Source organism: Apostichopus japonicus, chromosome 10 (genome assembly GCF_037975245.1).
Source record: "Apostichopus japonicus isolate 1M-3 chromosome 10, ASM3797524v1, whole genome shotgun sequence".
Classification (NCBI taxonomy): Eukaryota; Metazoa; Echinodermata; class Holothuroidea; order Aspidochirotida; family Stichopodidae; genus Apostichopus; species Apostichopus japonicus.
This window is the reverse complement of record NC_092570.1, coordinates 13,105,764-13,122,553: the sequence shown is the minus strand read 5'-3', so window position 1 is coordinate 13,122,553 and position 16,790 is coordinate 13,105,764. Positions and strand designations below refer to the sequence as shown.

At 38.2% G+C, this 16,790-nt stretch overlaps 1 long non-coding RNA gene across 3 annotated transcripts; it reads left to right on the top strand.

The window, feature by feature from the left end:
* The first annotated feature begins 1,822 nt into the window (after nt 1-1,822).
* LOC139975088 (uncharacterized) lies at nt 1,823-10,953 on the top strand. 3 transcript variants are annotated; one of them, XR_011795653.1, is made up of 5 exons: nt 1,823-2,570; nt 5,230-5,372; nt 6,160-6,334; nt 7,699-7,859; nt 8,733-10,953. It is a non-coding gene; the product is annotated as an uncharacterized lncRNA (long non-coding RNA). The 3 variants fall into 3 exon arrangements; XR_011795651.1 differs by lacking the exon at nt 1,823-2,570 and adding an exon at nt 4,410-4,695; XR_011795652.1 differs by lacking the exon at nt 1,823-2,570 and adding an exon at nt 4,410-4,695 and having other exon boundaries at nt 7,699-7,865.
* The last annotated feature ends 5,837 nt before the right edge of the window (nt 10,954-16,790 follow it).

Sequence of the window (16,790 nt, the reverse complement as noted above, 5' to 3'; positions counted from 1 at the left end):
ATGTGAACAATTGAAATTGTTTTCATGCAAGTGATAAATAGCCCCCCCCCCCCCAAGAAAATAATATTAAGCGCGCTAGGAAAAAGCACTGTATTTTGTCGAATATAATTTGTTGAAAAAAGGTTTTCCCCTTTGTTACATTAACATAGCTTTTGTAGTTAGTAGTCTATGTAGCCTATCAAGCAGATAACTCAACTCAGTTGCTTAACCAGAGTGATTAATAAGTTTGTGAAGTGAGGGCCAGTGCTACAAATGTACCGCAAAAAAATTCGGAACAAAATTGCAGTCGCGAAAGATGGGATGTCTGACTAACACTGACCGTATCGTTCACGAGTAGTGCGGGTTGGGGGGGGGGGTTCAAGTCAGCAGTCGGAATTTTCTGGCTCCAAAACCCATCCAGTTGGAATTTCAGCCACTGCATTCCCCCCCCCCCCAACTTCAGGCCTTAGCTACGTCCCTGCGTACACTCACTTTAAAATTGCAAGGGACAACCTAAATACTATACAACCCTGTTGAATACTAAAAATATCCTAGTGGGAATGTGTGATTGTGAGTAATGATGTAAAATTTGTTGTACACATAGGTTAACGTTTCATTTATCTGTTCTTCAGGAATCACACAATAACAGAAATTCAATGATATTTAACGGTAACGGGTCTAAGACTATAGTCAACTATCCCCATTCCCTCTTTTGTGGTATGTTATTTACATTTTCTATTGTGTACTTTGCAAAGAGGGCAATTATGTAGGTGAACAGGCTCCCGGTTCCGCTTACGTTTTAGTAATCACAAATAGTATATTTCGTGATAATTTGATCAGATTCCCCGTTTCCGAACATTTCAATCTTCATAGACATTCTCTCAAAAACTAAAAATGTATTTTAATTGCCTCGAACTTCAAATTCGCTACTGAACGTAAACGTAAAGAAATCGATTGGATCTTTCGTATTAAGTCACCGGCCTCGACAAAGACTTGGGACCCCTTAAGTGCCTTAACAACTATCAGTTCTACAAACATGTTATCCGTTCTTTGCTCATTCATCCGCTTCCTGTATAGTCATGGTTTATTTGGTTTTTAATTCCATCAATGCAACTTACACTTATCTAGCGTCAAACTTTCATTGTGTTAGTATATTTTGTACTTTTCATTCGACTGCCAAGTATTGCCAACGAAGGCCCCAAGGGGACCGAAATTCTAATATATTTTCTAAAACTTTACTCCTTATTTGTCAATTATGAGTCATCTTATTTCTCTGGTTTTCTATAATAATAATAATAATAATAATATATATATATATATATATATATATATATATATATATATATATATATATATATATTATTTTAATCCGACGGACAATTACGACGGAATCGGATTAAAATAATCCGACGCGGATTAAAATAATCCGAATTTCTAAAACTTCTGCTCAATTCAGCAGAAATCAGTAAGTCGCTTTGCCTTTACAACTTTGCCGACATCTTCTCTATAAAATAGTTTCAATTCCTGCTACTCCTTGTCACTTTCGGTGATCATGCACTGAAGAAGAGCTAGTTTTGCTCGAAAGCTCTGCAAAAACCAAACATTGGCTGTTTTACTTCCAATCACTTACCTATATATATATATATATATATATATATATATATATATATATATATATATATATATATATAAATATATATATATATATATATATATATATATATATATGTATATAGAAATATATATTTATGTATATATATATATATATATCTGCAGCCTTATTTTCAATGAAATGCATCATATATTTTTTTAATGCAGCTTCTTTGTTATTCCCATCCATCCATACCTATACATGTACATGCATTGCATACATACATACACTCACGCATGCACACATGCATACACCATGGAGGGAAAACTGTTTTTACCTCCAATTTACCTGTTTTTTTTTTACCTGTTTTTGACCTCCATGCATACACATACTGGTAGGTATATAAATGATCCTATTCCCCAAACACACTGTTTTCATTATTTACAACTATAGTTCTAATTAAAGGCTAAGGCCATGGCATGTCGTCAACTTAAAAAACGTTAACCTTCATTTCCTGTGTGAGAGAACGCAACGTGATAGGAATGATTACGTAATATAATCTTTCATCGGCCCTCTCGATGTTGACCGCAAACGTGGAGATGTTCAACCAGACTTTGTTGTCTTTTTTCTACCACAAACATCCGCACTATTATTTGATATCGTAAATTTTCACTGTGGTAGTTGCATACACATACGTATACGTTTGTTAGACCAGGGAGTTGTTCAGACCACCAACGTATTTATACCCTGACAAGGTTAGACTGCTCATGGACGGATGCACCAAACGCAAAATCGTAGAGCCGAAGTTGCGAAAAAGTTCGAAACGCCTAAATAATAATTTTATAAAATGACGAGACCAAGAAATTGGTGTGTGGCAGAGGAAGACTTATGATTTTTCTTTTTTTCGGACTTGTCCGGACTCTACTTTTGGAACCAAAGAGCCCTTGTCACCAATTACATGAAGATTCGAAATATACCGCTGATCCCAAACAGCATTAAGGTGAGGAAAATTTTTGGACTTATTTCCGTATAATGAAATATATTTTGTGTTAAGAATAACCAAATGGAGTTTTTGTTTCTTGCATGTATATGGGTATGCTTTTAAAATAAATTGAAAGTGCATAGCCAATCGCCCCAAATCATAGCACGCTAAAATTGCTAGGCGTTTTCAAAAAGTACTTTCCTGGAAGCATTCACTCTCCATTTGTTCTCAAATATTCTAAATGAACACCCAAAGCCATTCTTACCAAGGAAGTGATACTTCCCATGTTCGTACACTACTTGCAAGTACAACTTTCTCAGACAAATTATTCCATAACCCTCTGAGAATAAAAAGGAGTTTTGACAAATATATGGTACTTATAACTTCTGGTGTTTAAGGCATTGATCTCTGGTAATTCTGCTTGGCAAACCTGAAAAGGTCAGTGAAGGATAAAATGTCTAAACCATACCATTCTTGAAAACCCGAATCAAGTCACCGCGTAATTAACCGACCTATAACCTCCATTGTGGTGGGTTAACTGTCAGAATGCACATTATCAGTGTTTTTTATCTTCATACAGCACTGACATCAACAGTGAATACTATTGTTCTCTGACTCGAGTCAAAGGACGCTTGAACCGCAGTGTGCTAATGTAACTGCCAAGAGTAACTTATTTGTGATTGCAGGTGTCCAACCGCAGTGTAGACAAGCATTTAACGTTATACCTTGAATTCGAACTTCTTCATGATCTGTCGTCATATTTTGTGTATTACTATTTTTAAGTTGTTCATGCAAACACATAATGGACACCCTATACATTGCTCTAGACTGACTTTGACGAAAAACCGTCCGTGTCATGTAGTGTGGCTTGTCTACAACCCAAACTGATTAGAAAAGATATTTCAATCAATTCTGACTTGATTGTGAGTGAAAAAATGCTACTTGAAGCAAGTGCAATAACAAGCAAAGCTGACAGCCATTTAACAAGTCAACGAGTGACACTCCTGACGGTTTCCACTACTACAATCTGTTTCTGTGATATTTTCCGACGAACAAGAAAACGGCGACCACAGTCGCGTAGTAACATACAAGTGCTACCTCCTTAAGCTTATATCAACGAGGTAAATGAATCTGGAGGATTCATGTCAATTGGGTGCGCGCGTACCATGTATGGAGGGTCATGTGATGTGTTCCAGGGTGGTACTATACTGATATTTCTCTGCAGCAGTTCGAGAACAGTGTTAGTGACTTCGTGAAAGATTGGTCGGTTCGGACATGGGAACTAACGGCATAAGAAGCTACTGGTACTTCAATCCTACGAAATAGTGCTAATATGCTAACGTTCAACCTTATTCTCTTGAATGAAGGCAGGTCTCTACATAATAGATCTTACTTATTAATACAGCTGTAGGGGCAAGCTTTGTCTCATATGGCCTAACGTTATTACAACACGCTATAAGTGAATGAAATGTGGGGAAATGTTTAGTTCAGTGCAACCACGGAATTCTTCATGGAACAGAGCCTAATGCTGCTCGACGGGAGTATAGCTATCACGTTAGGCTACAGGCACGGTTATTGCTAGGTAACGGGTGTCGTCTGCTGCTCTAAGCACGCAAACACATTTACGTACTAGTTGGGTGAAATCATCATGCGTAATAGGGAGAGTAGTATATTAGTACCACCCTGGAACACATCACATGACCCCCCATACATGGTACGCGCGTACTCGCGTATTTACTGTGTGATAGTTTCTCCAGATTCATTTACCTCGTTGGCTTATATTATGTACGTACGTGAATTTGACATAAAACTTGAGGGTCAAAGGTGAACAAGTGAAGTACACTACATGATGTGAGTTAGTATTAAACGTTAGGCCTACTTCAAGTTGATTCAATGACTAGGATATACCGGCATTTTAAATTTATTATTCCTCTCGACAATTTACGGTACAATTAAAGGCAGGAGCCCAGGAAGTTATTGACCAAGCGATTTTGCCAATTTTTTGACAAGTTCGGTTCGTTGTAATACGCCTCAAATAGAACTTAGAAGAAAAGGGGCCTCTACGGGCTCTAACTTAGGCCCTAGGTAGCGTGCACACTATTTCTATACTGAAGTCTGTGTAGGCTAGGTCACAACATCAAAGGTGAGTCCTAATTCGATTGATGCTTCACGTTCCTTAACCTTCAGCTTTCATTTAAAAAAAACGTGTCTTTGTTGTTTGCACCTACAAATCTGTTAAAATTTCGTAGAAAATAACATTGTCACGTCCAACTCCAACTCCAACCTAGCAAGAGCTAGGCCCTAAGCCTATTTAATCAGTGAAGCCAGGATAGTGTTAACATATCAAAATTGTTAAAACGTGAAGTGCTCCTAAATCCTAATTTCGTTCCTGTTGTCGGCTACTCCAAAATCCTAAAAGTTTATTGCAACTATATAATTAGTTTTGAATCAATATAATATAGTAACAAGGAATATTATTGCTTCAGAGACTGACATGCACCAGTGCAGTAAAATGTTTACAGTCTTCAATTTCATGGGGGTGAAAGCCTCATGTGTACCCCTTCTCCCCTCTGGGTCAGACATTGGGCCAAGATTGGGGTTGAGATATTGGAGTCCAAGGACACTAGCATATTATCATATTCAGGTTTACTAACTGCTCTTTTCCACTTTAAAACAGACCTTCAACATCAGGAAGTAAAGAGAAAAGAAAGGCTCAGCACAAGTTACCTGTGCTTCACAAAAAGAGGAAGAGTAATAAGGATCAGCCAGTTGTCAGCCCTTTAGAATTCATCAAGAAGGAAGTTAATGCAGCATTCTTAGGTGAGAACCCTTAGAAGCTGTCAGGTACGGTAGCAGTACAATATACTGCCTCAGGAATTGGAATTGTGGTTTTAGAACAGGGGCCCCTACTAGCCAGATTGAGCATGCCAGACAATCTAATCTGGCCCACCAAAAAACAAAGGGAAAAAAAAACCCAACCCTTTTGGTTCACCAATTTACTGGACAAAAAAAAAATTGAAGAGAATTTGAATAAGCGTTAATTTTCAACACGAAAAAACATTGATAAAAGTTTGTCCTAGATGCTAAAACAATCATCTTCCATTTTCAGCAATCTATTTTTGGCCTTTTGTTAGTCAAAATTTCCTCCTGTGGCTACCATGGTGGGCCCGCATACTGTATGAGTAATATTCAGCAACCCACAACTAAAAGGACAGTAGGCAGCTGTTAAATTCATTTTACATCAGTTTCTGTGCAGTGTCCTTCATACTGAGCCATCTGTATGCCTCCTACTGCATGCCCATTAAGAACTGCCTCAACTGTTGACTTTTCACCAGAAATTTACAACATCAATAGAAGTATCAGTTTTTATTTGAGTGTTATCGGGGAGGGGTCAGAACCCCATTAATAATGTGTTCATTAATTGAACATTGCTTTTCAACATACTTTAACAATCATTATAGTCACTGTGTACATTTGGTTTGGATAGTATTTTTAGCTTTACAAAGTTTACGGAAAACATTTTGCATACCAACATGTATGGCATTTCCCTGTCAGTTGATGTTAGCTTTGCAGAAATTTACTTACCATCGTTTTTACTTCTCCACAGGTGTTGCAAATATTGACATAGAAAATCTAGAAGTTGGTCGGAAGTTGAGAGAAGTGAATGTGTAATTTCTCACCAAACTAAAAGAGGCTATGTTAGAATTTAACAACCACAATATCAACCACTGACTGTTATAGCAACAACTTTGGAAAACTTGGAGAATTTTTCAGAACCCACGGTGAGTAATCAGCACTTGATTATAAAGTGATTTTTATAATGGAGTGCTTCATAATTGTTTATCAAAAACCATGCAGCAGTGACTGCTTGTGTGTGCATATGTGAGAGAGAGATGCCTTAGCTCAAATTTTGAAAACTTTGATAATTCAACAAGTGCAATATGCATGAAGTTCATACTTGGTAGAAAGCTACCCCTTAGCAAATTCTCAGCTGCAATTGTTATTTAATTGCCAGTGGTCAACAGTTATAAACCCCATAAATGACCTTACTGAAGTAAAGGTTAAGTGAAATTAGTATGCTTATCCCTCAATCGAGTGCTTACCACTTGCTGTTACTTAGTACGTAAAAAATTGTTTGAGGTCCACACCACCTAAAAATCTGAAACTTTGTTAACAGGTTATCTCACCATGTACAGCTTACATATAGTTCACACTTTGAACAATTACAAGAATGTATTCGGTATCTACCACCTTAGTAAATTCTTCACTGTTATTGCTTTGGGAGGGGCCAAAGGTCATATGAGATAACCAATGGTCTAAACCTGAAAACTCTGTGAATGAGCTAAGTCAAAGAATAAAGCTACATAGAATGTCAAATTTGTTCCTCTGATTGAATACTTGCCATCTATAATGTTAACTTTTTTGAGGTCAAATGTCATTTGAGGTACATTTTAGTGAAATTCTGAAAACATATCTCACTAAGTACAGCTTGCATGAAGTTAATGCTCAGTATGAAGACACTCTTAGTAAATACTCAGCTGATAGTGTGTTGGGAGAAGTCAAGGTCATTTGAGGTCACTAGTGGTCAACAACTGACAACTTTTCTAGCTGAAGAAGTGAAGTTTTGGTAAATTTCAAATTTGATAGGAATTAAGCATTTGTCTTCTTTTTTTTTGGCTGTTTCGGTCAACGTCACTCAAGGTCAGTTAATTTCAGTCTGAAAAACTTCTTGAACATGGTACCTCACCATGCACATGGCAATATTAGCCCAAGACAAGAAGAACAACATGAACAGATCTTTTACTTGACATGTGGATTCCTACATACATCATAATATTAAAAACCTTTGAAAACATGATAACTCAGGGTTGTCCACACCATATCTTTGAGTACACATTTAGTTCTCCTTTGCTAATAGTTGCAAGAGATTTTTTTTCCATTTCACTGTGGATCCCATGTACTCAGTAGAACTCTCCCCTCCAATGCCCTACAATAACAATAGGCAAAGGAATCACTAAGCCCTGTGGCTTTCTGTTTGCATGTCAATTACACCTGATCTTTGAGGACAAAAGTCTGACATTACGCTACTTTGACTTAAGTTACTGATATATTCATTTTCACATTTTGTAACAAATTTTTCTTTCAGGCAAATGGATACCATTATGAAGTTATTGGTGGCATCCACAATCTGACAGCCTGTAAGGAGCTGAGAGAGAGAAATCCATACAAGAATGTAAAGATACAAAACTTTGGTTAGCAAACAAGCACATCAAAATAGGGGAAACCAGGCATCAGATGAGCATTGAGGTAAAGGTGACTACTATGAATTTTGTTTTTATAGAAGAATTTTTGCCGAGCAGTTATTCATCTCATTCCTCCATATTGTATATTCAGGTTGCAATGACCTATGCATTAAGACATTGAAAGTGTGTATGGAAAGTCCTTGTCTACACATAACACATAACTTTGTGTTGTGCACACAGAATCGCTCTCTTACAGTATGTGAATTTTCAAATAATTGTTATCTAATCACTCTCATAGGAAGGATTAGGTACAATATTGTAGTTCCTTTGCAAGTTGGACCATTAACAGTATTACGCAACAGTTGCCATGGTAGTGGTTAGTTTTCCCAATAGGGGTCATTCATTGTGGGGTATTGCATGGTCACCGGAAGTGTTTGACTGAGGGAGGGGTAAAAGTTGTCTGTGTGGGGTGTCCAATTTTATGTCAAACAGTCCTCTTCAATGACTGGGTTGATTTTCTTAAAACTTGGTATGAAGGTGTTTTAGGGTTAAAGTCTATGTCTAGCAGACCCCTCCCCCCCAGAAACATAGGTCAAATGTCACATCAAATTAAATTCAATGTTTTAATTCAATATTACTCCAAGGGGACACATTACATTCAAATGGAATCTTCACTTGTATAATGGGAACAACATGTAGGCTACTAATACAGGCAGAAATGTGACCTCTGTCATAGTATTACTCAGATTGTAGAGGACAGCAGAGTGATAGCACTGCAATCATATGACAGTATAGTTCTGCTAACTTATCATATCAAAAAACATTTGCAGTCTTTGTTCATTTGTTTTTTTACTATCAATGCAACAGATAAAAAATAAATAAAATGGTTAGACTGTCAGTGTAGAATAAAGTTTTATTTCTCTCTTTTTTTCTGAAGATGACACAGAAATGCTCACACTGAGTCTGTTTGGTCTGGCCATTGCGTTCAAGAGGAAAACCATTGCAAGGAAACTGATGGGATGATGGCACAGAACTTAATGTGACTATTGTTGCTAGGGATGATCCTAGATCACAGAGGATGAAAAAAAAGTTTATAGCACCGATTAAAAGAAGCGTATTGATTTTGGTGAAGGTCAAAGGTCATTTGGGGACAACAGGGATGTTAATTGTCTTGTAGGGTATATGTGTTCAGGAAGTGGCAATACTGAAACAGCCACATGGTCTTCTACTCTGCAAATCCTAAAATGCTTGTTTTAAGTGTGTGTGAAATAAAAAGGGGGGGGAGGGGGGGTAAGGTTACAGTGACTTTCTCTTATTATTGTATTTTTTTGGTGAAAAATTATTAGTAGGGGTATCAGTATGCCCATTAGAGCAATCTGAGAGTCTGAATAGTACATCCTTCAGAACTGCATTGTAAGCCACTTATTGTTGTTATCAATGATGTAATTTCTTATTGCTAACTGACACTCCGAGCAGTAGGGGGTGTATCGGTACGGACTTCAGAACTGCATTCTTAGCCACCTAATGGTGTTATTATGTTATTTCAGAACTAATGGTGTAACTTCTTGGTGCTAAATGACACTCCAACCATTAGCGGGGCGTTTTGGTACACCTCTTAGAACTGTATTGCAAGCCACTAAATTTTGTAACTTCTTGTTGCTAAATGACACTCCAACCAGTAGTGGGGCGTATTGGTACGCCCCTCAGAACTGTATTGCAAGCCACTAAATGTTGTTACTTCTTGGTGCTAAATGACACTCCAACCAGTAGCGGGGCGTATTGGTACGCCCCTTAGAACTGTATTGCAAGCCACTAAATTTTGTTACTTCTTGGTGCTAAATGACACTCCAACCAGTAGCGGGGCGTATTGGTACGCCCCTTAGAACTGTATTGCAAGCCACTAAATTTTGTTACTTCTTGGTGCTAAATGACACTCCAACCAGTAGCGGGGCGTATTGGTACGCCCCTTAATGGTGTTAGTTCTTGGTGCTAAATGACACTCCAACCAGTAGCAGGGCGTATTGGTACGCCCCTTAGAACTGTATTGCAAGCCACTAAATTTTGTAACTTCTTGTTGCTAAATGACACTCCAACCAGTTGTGGGGCGTATTGGTACGCCCCTCAGAACTGTATTGCAAGCCACTAAATGTTGTTACTTCTTGGTGCTAAATGACACTCCAACCAGTAGCGGGGCGTATTGGTACGCCCCTTAGAACTGTATTGCAAGCCACTAAATTTTGTTACTTCTTGGTGCTAAATGACACTCCAACCAGTAGCGGGGCGTATTGGTACGCCCCTTAGAACTGTATTGCAAGCCACTAAATTTTGTTACTTCTTGGTGCTAAATGACACTCCAACCAGTAGCGGGGCGTATTGGTACGCCCCTTAATGGTGTTAGTTCTTGGTGCTAAATGACACTCCAACCAGTAGCGGGGCGTATTGGTACGCCCCTTAGAACTGTATTGCAAGCCACTAAATGTTGTTACTTCTTGGTGCTAAATGACACTCCAACCAGTAGCGGGGCGTATTGGTACGCCCCTTAATGGTGTTAGTTCTTGGTGCTAAATGACACTCCAACCAGTAGCGGGGCGTATTGGTACGCCCCTCAGAACTGTATTGCAAGCCACTAAATGTTGTTACTTCTTGGTGCTAAATGACACTCCAACCAGTAGCGGGGCGTATTGGTATGCCCCTTAATGGTGTTAGTTCTTGGTGCTAAATGACACTCCAACCTGTAGCGGGGCGTATTGGTACGCCCCTTAGAACTGTATTGCAAGCCACTAAATTTTGTAACTTCTTGTTGCTAAATGACACTCCAACCAGTAGCGGGGCGTATTGGTACGCCCCTCAGAACTGTATTGCAAGCCACTAAATGTTGTTACTTCTTGGTGCTAAATGACACTCCAACCAGTAGCGGGGCGTATTGGTACGCCCCTCAGAAATGTATTGTAAGCCATTAATGGTGTTTCTTCTTGGTGCTAAATGACACTCCCTTGCAGTTGTGGGGTGTATTTGTTTCACTGATTCACTTTTGTACAGGGACAAGAGGTATTTTTCTTCCTTTATTCATGTAAGAAATTAACCTACTAAATTTCAGTTTATGGTCATGTAGATAAAATATAACATGAAATACATAAGTTGGTACAAACAAAGAATAATTTTCTGATTGTGTTATTTTTTGTCTCAAATTTATGTATCTGCAGTATGATTACAATGCATTTGCCTTTTTAACTCACATTTTGAAGGTTTAAAGACAATGACAGTCATAGCGTAGATTTTTCCCTTATATATACCATATTTTTATACCCGAGAGCAAACGTCATTAAAAGCAATATAATTTCTGGTAAATTTATCAATGTTGAACAAAAAGTTTTTTTTTCTTGGATAAAAGTCAGGTTTAAATAGTTCCTAGAAACCCTAAATGTTTCCTAGCCTCTTCAATCTGAATCTTCAATTGAATAATCAAGGCTGCCTATATTAGCGAGTTATTGATGTTGTTAATAACCAGCAGCTTATTTGCTCATCTTAAGAAATGCTTGACCTTCAGTATAAGACTATGTTTTCCAATATCTAATATTCACATTAACGGTGTAGTATGTGATAATGAGATTTTGATAAACTCGGTGCAATAACGCAAAGGCAGCTTCATAGCTTAGCGATGGAGGTTATTGCTCTATACACTAATTATATTCTAATTGCTAGGTAAAACGAAAACAATTTAACGTTATACGAATTTCACAATTAGCCGAGACTTTTCGTTTCATCTTCGGTAAGTCAAACTGTTGACTTTTACAATTTGAAAGACGACTTTTTTAAAGATGTTATTTTAATTTTACCATATCCCTACTTAATCTCGGTACGTCACAGTATCATGAAAAATTAAGCTTAAATACAAGTCCCTTGCAGGAATGGCTTATTGCCTCACTTCTTGTGTCATAGTTTGTCATGAAACAAACCTTTGAAAGTTTGGTGAAGATGAAAGACATCCTACTACCTTCCAACTCTTGTCAAAACAAGGAAGTTAAACGTTTTAAATTCAGTTTCGTTTTGTCTTAACAACCCACGTATTTCCAGTACAGCTGGACTGGCTCTTGTGCTCAGATAGCTAAACTTCTCAGCAGTAGTGAGGCTGTCAAAAATGTCTAAAAGTTGATATTTGGGGACCTGTTTGGTCCTTTTTGTAGCGTCTGGTTTATGAAAATCATAACAGAGTTTCAAGGAATGAAGTAACATGTGCACATAACATATTTACGTTTTTTCACATTATGTTAATTTCCACGAACTAACAATGAAATTCATTTCAGTATGTACGTTTGGTTTAGTAATACGGAAAAGTAGAAAAGGTATGTAGTTAGTGACTTTAGCTATACTTGATGAATATGGTACTGATAGAGCATTGTTTGATAGTATTACATACATAGCAACATCTCGTTTAATAGTTAAATATAAGACAAAGTATAAAGTTTATATAAGAAATAAAACTAAAACTGTTAGCAAACTGCCTATCTTCTAAAAACCTGTGTAATATAATGTGTAAAAGTAAGTGGGTCTGAGGTCTCGAGGCTGAATGACAAGTAACAGTAACTACAAGGTACAAAATACAAGCACAGAATACAGATAAGTTAATTAATGAGCAGGGTGAACACAAAAGATATTGATGTATAGGATTAGTTGGCAAAGGTTGGAGAGAAGATTGAAACGAAAAGGGGAAGATCGGAGGTGGGAGATAACACTGTAGAGGGATAAAGAGAAGATTATGAGAACCGGTTAGGGAATAAACTGCAGTAGTACTAGATCAGCAGAGAGAAATTGTGGATGCAACGCCTTCGCACCATTCAACCTCATGGGCTCAACATTCAGGAAGGACATGACTACCCTTTCTTCTGCCCCCCCCCCCTCCCCTCCATCTCTCCCTTGTTCCCCTTCTGTCACCCCTCTCCTAGCTCTCTTCTACCCTCTTTTCTCCACACTTTCCTGTATATGTCCCTCTGTATATAAAGTTAGGTTCGGTGGAATAGGCATACGATAATGTGAACGCCTAGAGAGTATGTGCTATTTCAGTTTAGCGAAATGTTCATATCATTTCTTCTGATTTCATTAGTCAGTACGTCAACCGTTCATGGTCGCTCTGTCGCCTTCGACTCAGAAGAGTCTGCCGGAGAGAATGGCTCCATGTGATAATAGGTCTATGGACTCTTTAAGATCCCACATTCTAACAGCCTGTACTTAAATATGTTGAGTGTCAGGGCTGTATCTACATTCTCTGTTTAGCTGTTCGATTTTTTCTAAATTCTATTGAAATATGAGTTCCTCCTCTCGAATATTACTGGTGCTGGTCTTATCTTTCTTTTAATTTCCTCAGGATTAGCTATCACTTATAATCTCAACGAAGTCATCAATTATGATAGATATTCCCTTCTTCGTGCTATATTATAAAAAGTAATAAGGTCCTGGCGCATAATGTGTTGCTCTTTTGTCAGCAATCTTAGTTCTTTGGTCATATGATTTTCTTCCTATTCCTAGTATTATCGCCATTCTTCGTTGTAGTGTGTAAGCTCTAGATTCTTGGCACGTATTGTAGGAATGGCGTTAAAAAAGAACAAAACGTTTACTTCAACCGCTCACCACGTGTATGCACCGTCGCAGATACGATGACTGTGTGTTTGTTTTGGTTTCAACGAGTATTGTTAGAATAACAATAAACGTAGAGAGCTCCTAAGATTTAACCTGCGTGAACAGTGTAGCAGTCCAGGCTAATGTGAAAATACGGTTCGTAAATATATTGATTACTTCTTTGTGTTTTATGTTGGCCTATCAGTTTCATTATTAGACCCTATATCCAGGGGCGTCAATCATGGGGGACAGGGGACACACTCCCGCCCACTTTCGGGAGGGTGGGGGACAAAATATCAAATATCCCCCAGATGTAGTGTTTGGATCGTGCAGGCGCTACGCCTATTAGGCCATAATGAATCGTATATCTCATAAAAGGTGTTTAAACATTGTACTATGAGATTAGTACTGGTTATTAAAGTTTCATGTCTTATCTGTTTAACCCCCTACGAAAATTATAACTTTTCAACGGGTTGAAATCAACAAAAGCCCTCAGAATTCGCTACTCTCCTTTCCAGTATATTATTTTTCATATTTTACAGTATGTTGCATTATGACGTATAAGCAACATAACACTACATGAAAAGGATATTGTGCATTCATTTTGGTAAGCAATGTCACTCATGACAGATGCAAGTGTACTTGAGATAGTTATATATTTCATAAAATGTTGGAGCCTGGTGCTAAGCTGCTAGTCATGTTGTTGTAATAACCATGTGACTCATCACGAGCCCATACCTCAAGTTCTAGTTTAGCAGTAACATATATGTTCACAAAATATCTTATTTGTGATTAAGTTAACTGATGCCAAGTTAAGGGCCGTTGCCTGCGGAGGGAAGGGAGGGGGTGGGAGAGGAGACACGATTCTTGATACGTATTTTTAGGAATGGCGTTCAAAAAGAACACAAGTTTTACTTTAACTGTTCATCACGTATATGCACGATTGCGGATACGATTGCTGTGCTTTTGTTTTGGTTTTGCACGAGGTTGTTTAGAGTAGCAAAGACGTAGAGAACTTCTCAGATTAAACCTGCTTGAACAGTAAAGCAGTATAATGTGAAACTACGGTTTATAAATATATTTACCACGTCTATGTGTTTTAAATAGGCTTATCAGTTTCATTGTAAGCCCCTATATCAGTGCAACGATACTTTAGGTAAGAATATTGAGACACAGTCCACGACAGGCCCACCCACCACCCCACTCATATCACCCCCCCCCCTTGTCATAGTCATGATCATACGGTTGCAGTCTCCATGGAAGGGGGCTTGGGTTAGGAGAGGATCAAGTTGTCAGGTTCTGTCTTGTGTAACTTTTATTCATAAGTGCAAGACCACTTGAACAGTGGCGTACTAGACTTCGTCATCAGAGGGATGAGGGGGGCAAACCATTCGAGGGAGGGGTGGGGAGTTTTACGCGCGATCAGTTCTATCATTTTAGGTACCTTTGCAATATGCCCCATTCCCAAACACATTTGAAACCATGGTAACGGTACTACGAATGTTTCTTTACCCAATTAAACAGTTTTTTCCTGAGTTCCATCCGCTAAATTCTCAAAGGGACAGTCTAACTTAACATATGAACTTGTTATACTGTAGAGAAAGTCCGACACGAAGCCAGGTTTTCACCATGGGGGGGGGGGGGTTGGATTCCGTTTATTGACCTGTGAACGAGAGAGCTTTGCGCTATCTTCGTGGTGTCTAGGGGCGCACCATAGGGACCCTGTTTGGGTCCAGGAGCGAAGCCCCTGGAAGCTATACGATATAGTTGCAATTTGTATCCAATCGGAAAAGATTTTAGCTAAGTAAAATATCTTTAAATGTTCAAAATATTGCATATGATTAGCCAAATATTAATTCGTTGGGTAGAAATTATTCAAGAAGTAAACACCTCACTAAAACTAGAAGTTAATTCCAATCTCCAATATTCCAAGCTCCACATTTCTTAAACAATGTGCTTGATCTCTTTACTTTGTCCTCCAATTTCTCTTGCCATGGTCCTTCTTTTCTCTCTCTTTGTATTTTGCTACCCCTACACCCCCCCCCTCTCACTTTTGCACTCACTATTTCTGTTCTCATTTTATATAGGGGGGGGGGACCTGCCTGGCTGTACGCGCTTGGAGAAAGTCACTATTCTCTTAGCTGATAACCATGTGTCCTCTGTTATCAAGCTTTTTACAGTACATATATGTATCGTTCACACTTTTTCTACAAATGCCTAATGTATTTCTTTAAAATTATTTGATTCATATTTACGGTCAAATATATTATTTGCCGAAACTTAAAAAATCAAACATGATATAACGATGGGATTTTGACAATTGGGTTGAGTTTTTCATCCTTTTAATTGCTTTGTCTGAAGTTCTCAGTTTGGTTGGACTATTTTTTTCAACAGTACATTTTAATTTCATTGTCTATCATTAACTATAATTACGATTTTAATAAATTTGTATATGATCCTCAGTTTCATCCACTTAGGGTTCATTAATTCAGCCACTACATAGTCCATCAGCTTTATTACGTTAATCGGCTTTTATATATTGTGATGCCGTTGGTCAACATATATGTCGCCTTCTATTTATTCAGGCTACATGTCACCGTTTATAGCCACATGTGATTTCCAAGTAGACAGTGACGTATTACAGGTCACGTGAAGTTTGTCCATCAGCTCAGGTGGATCAGATCTCGAGACTTGTAAGTCAGACTTCGTTCCCGTTCTGAATCGTTCGGTTCGGTAGTAGCCCTGGTCATATCATTGTGGTCGTATTTGTATTTGTTTCGTATTGGTCTCCATTACGTTTGTGCGTATCGTTATAGGACTCTACTTCGGTATTGAGACCTCGTTTGTAACCATTTTCGTTTTAAGTACATTTTTTCTACTTTAATTTTTAGGGCTTCGTGCCGATGTATTGTGGCTTAATGTAGTAATAGATTACGAAATCTCAGCGTTCGTTCTTTACTCGTTTATCTATGTGTTATATTATCTGCATGTAATAGCTAGGTTCAAGGCACATCGCTACTAACACACAACCTTCCAGGCAGCATTTGTTTCCAAACCACCACCAGTTCTCAGTAGGGAAAATTTAGGCGCCCCGGAATCTTAGTCTGAGTAAACGTTGTAATTTGTTTAGTCGTTGGAAATAATATTTCGGTTATGCCTATTCTAACGACTGGTCAGCCTATGTGAGTTCACACATGCGGTGTTGAAATTACGTAATATATCATGCTGCAGCTTCCAAGTAACAATATCGGAGTAAAGTTGCGCGGACGGTCGATATAACAATGGTATAAAGATAAATCCATACACACGATATAACAAGCATGGTAGCGGATTTTCTCGTTGGGAAGCGAGTGTGACGACAGGAGGGGTGAGGAGAGGGTCT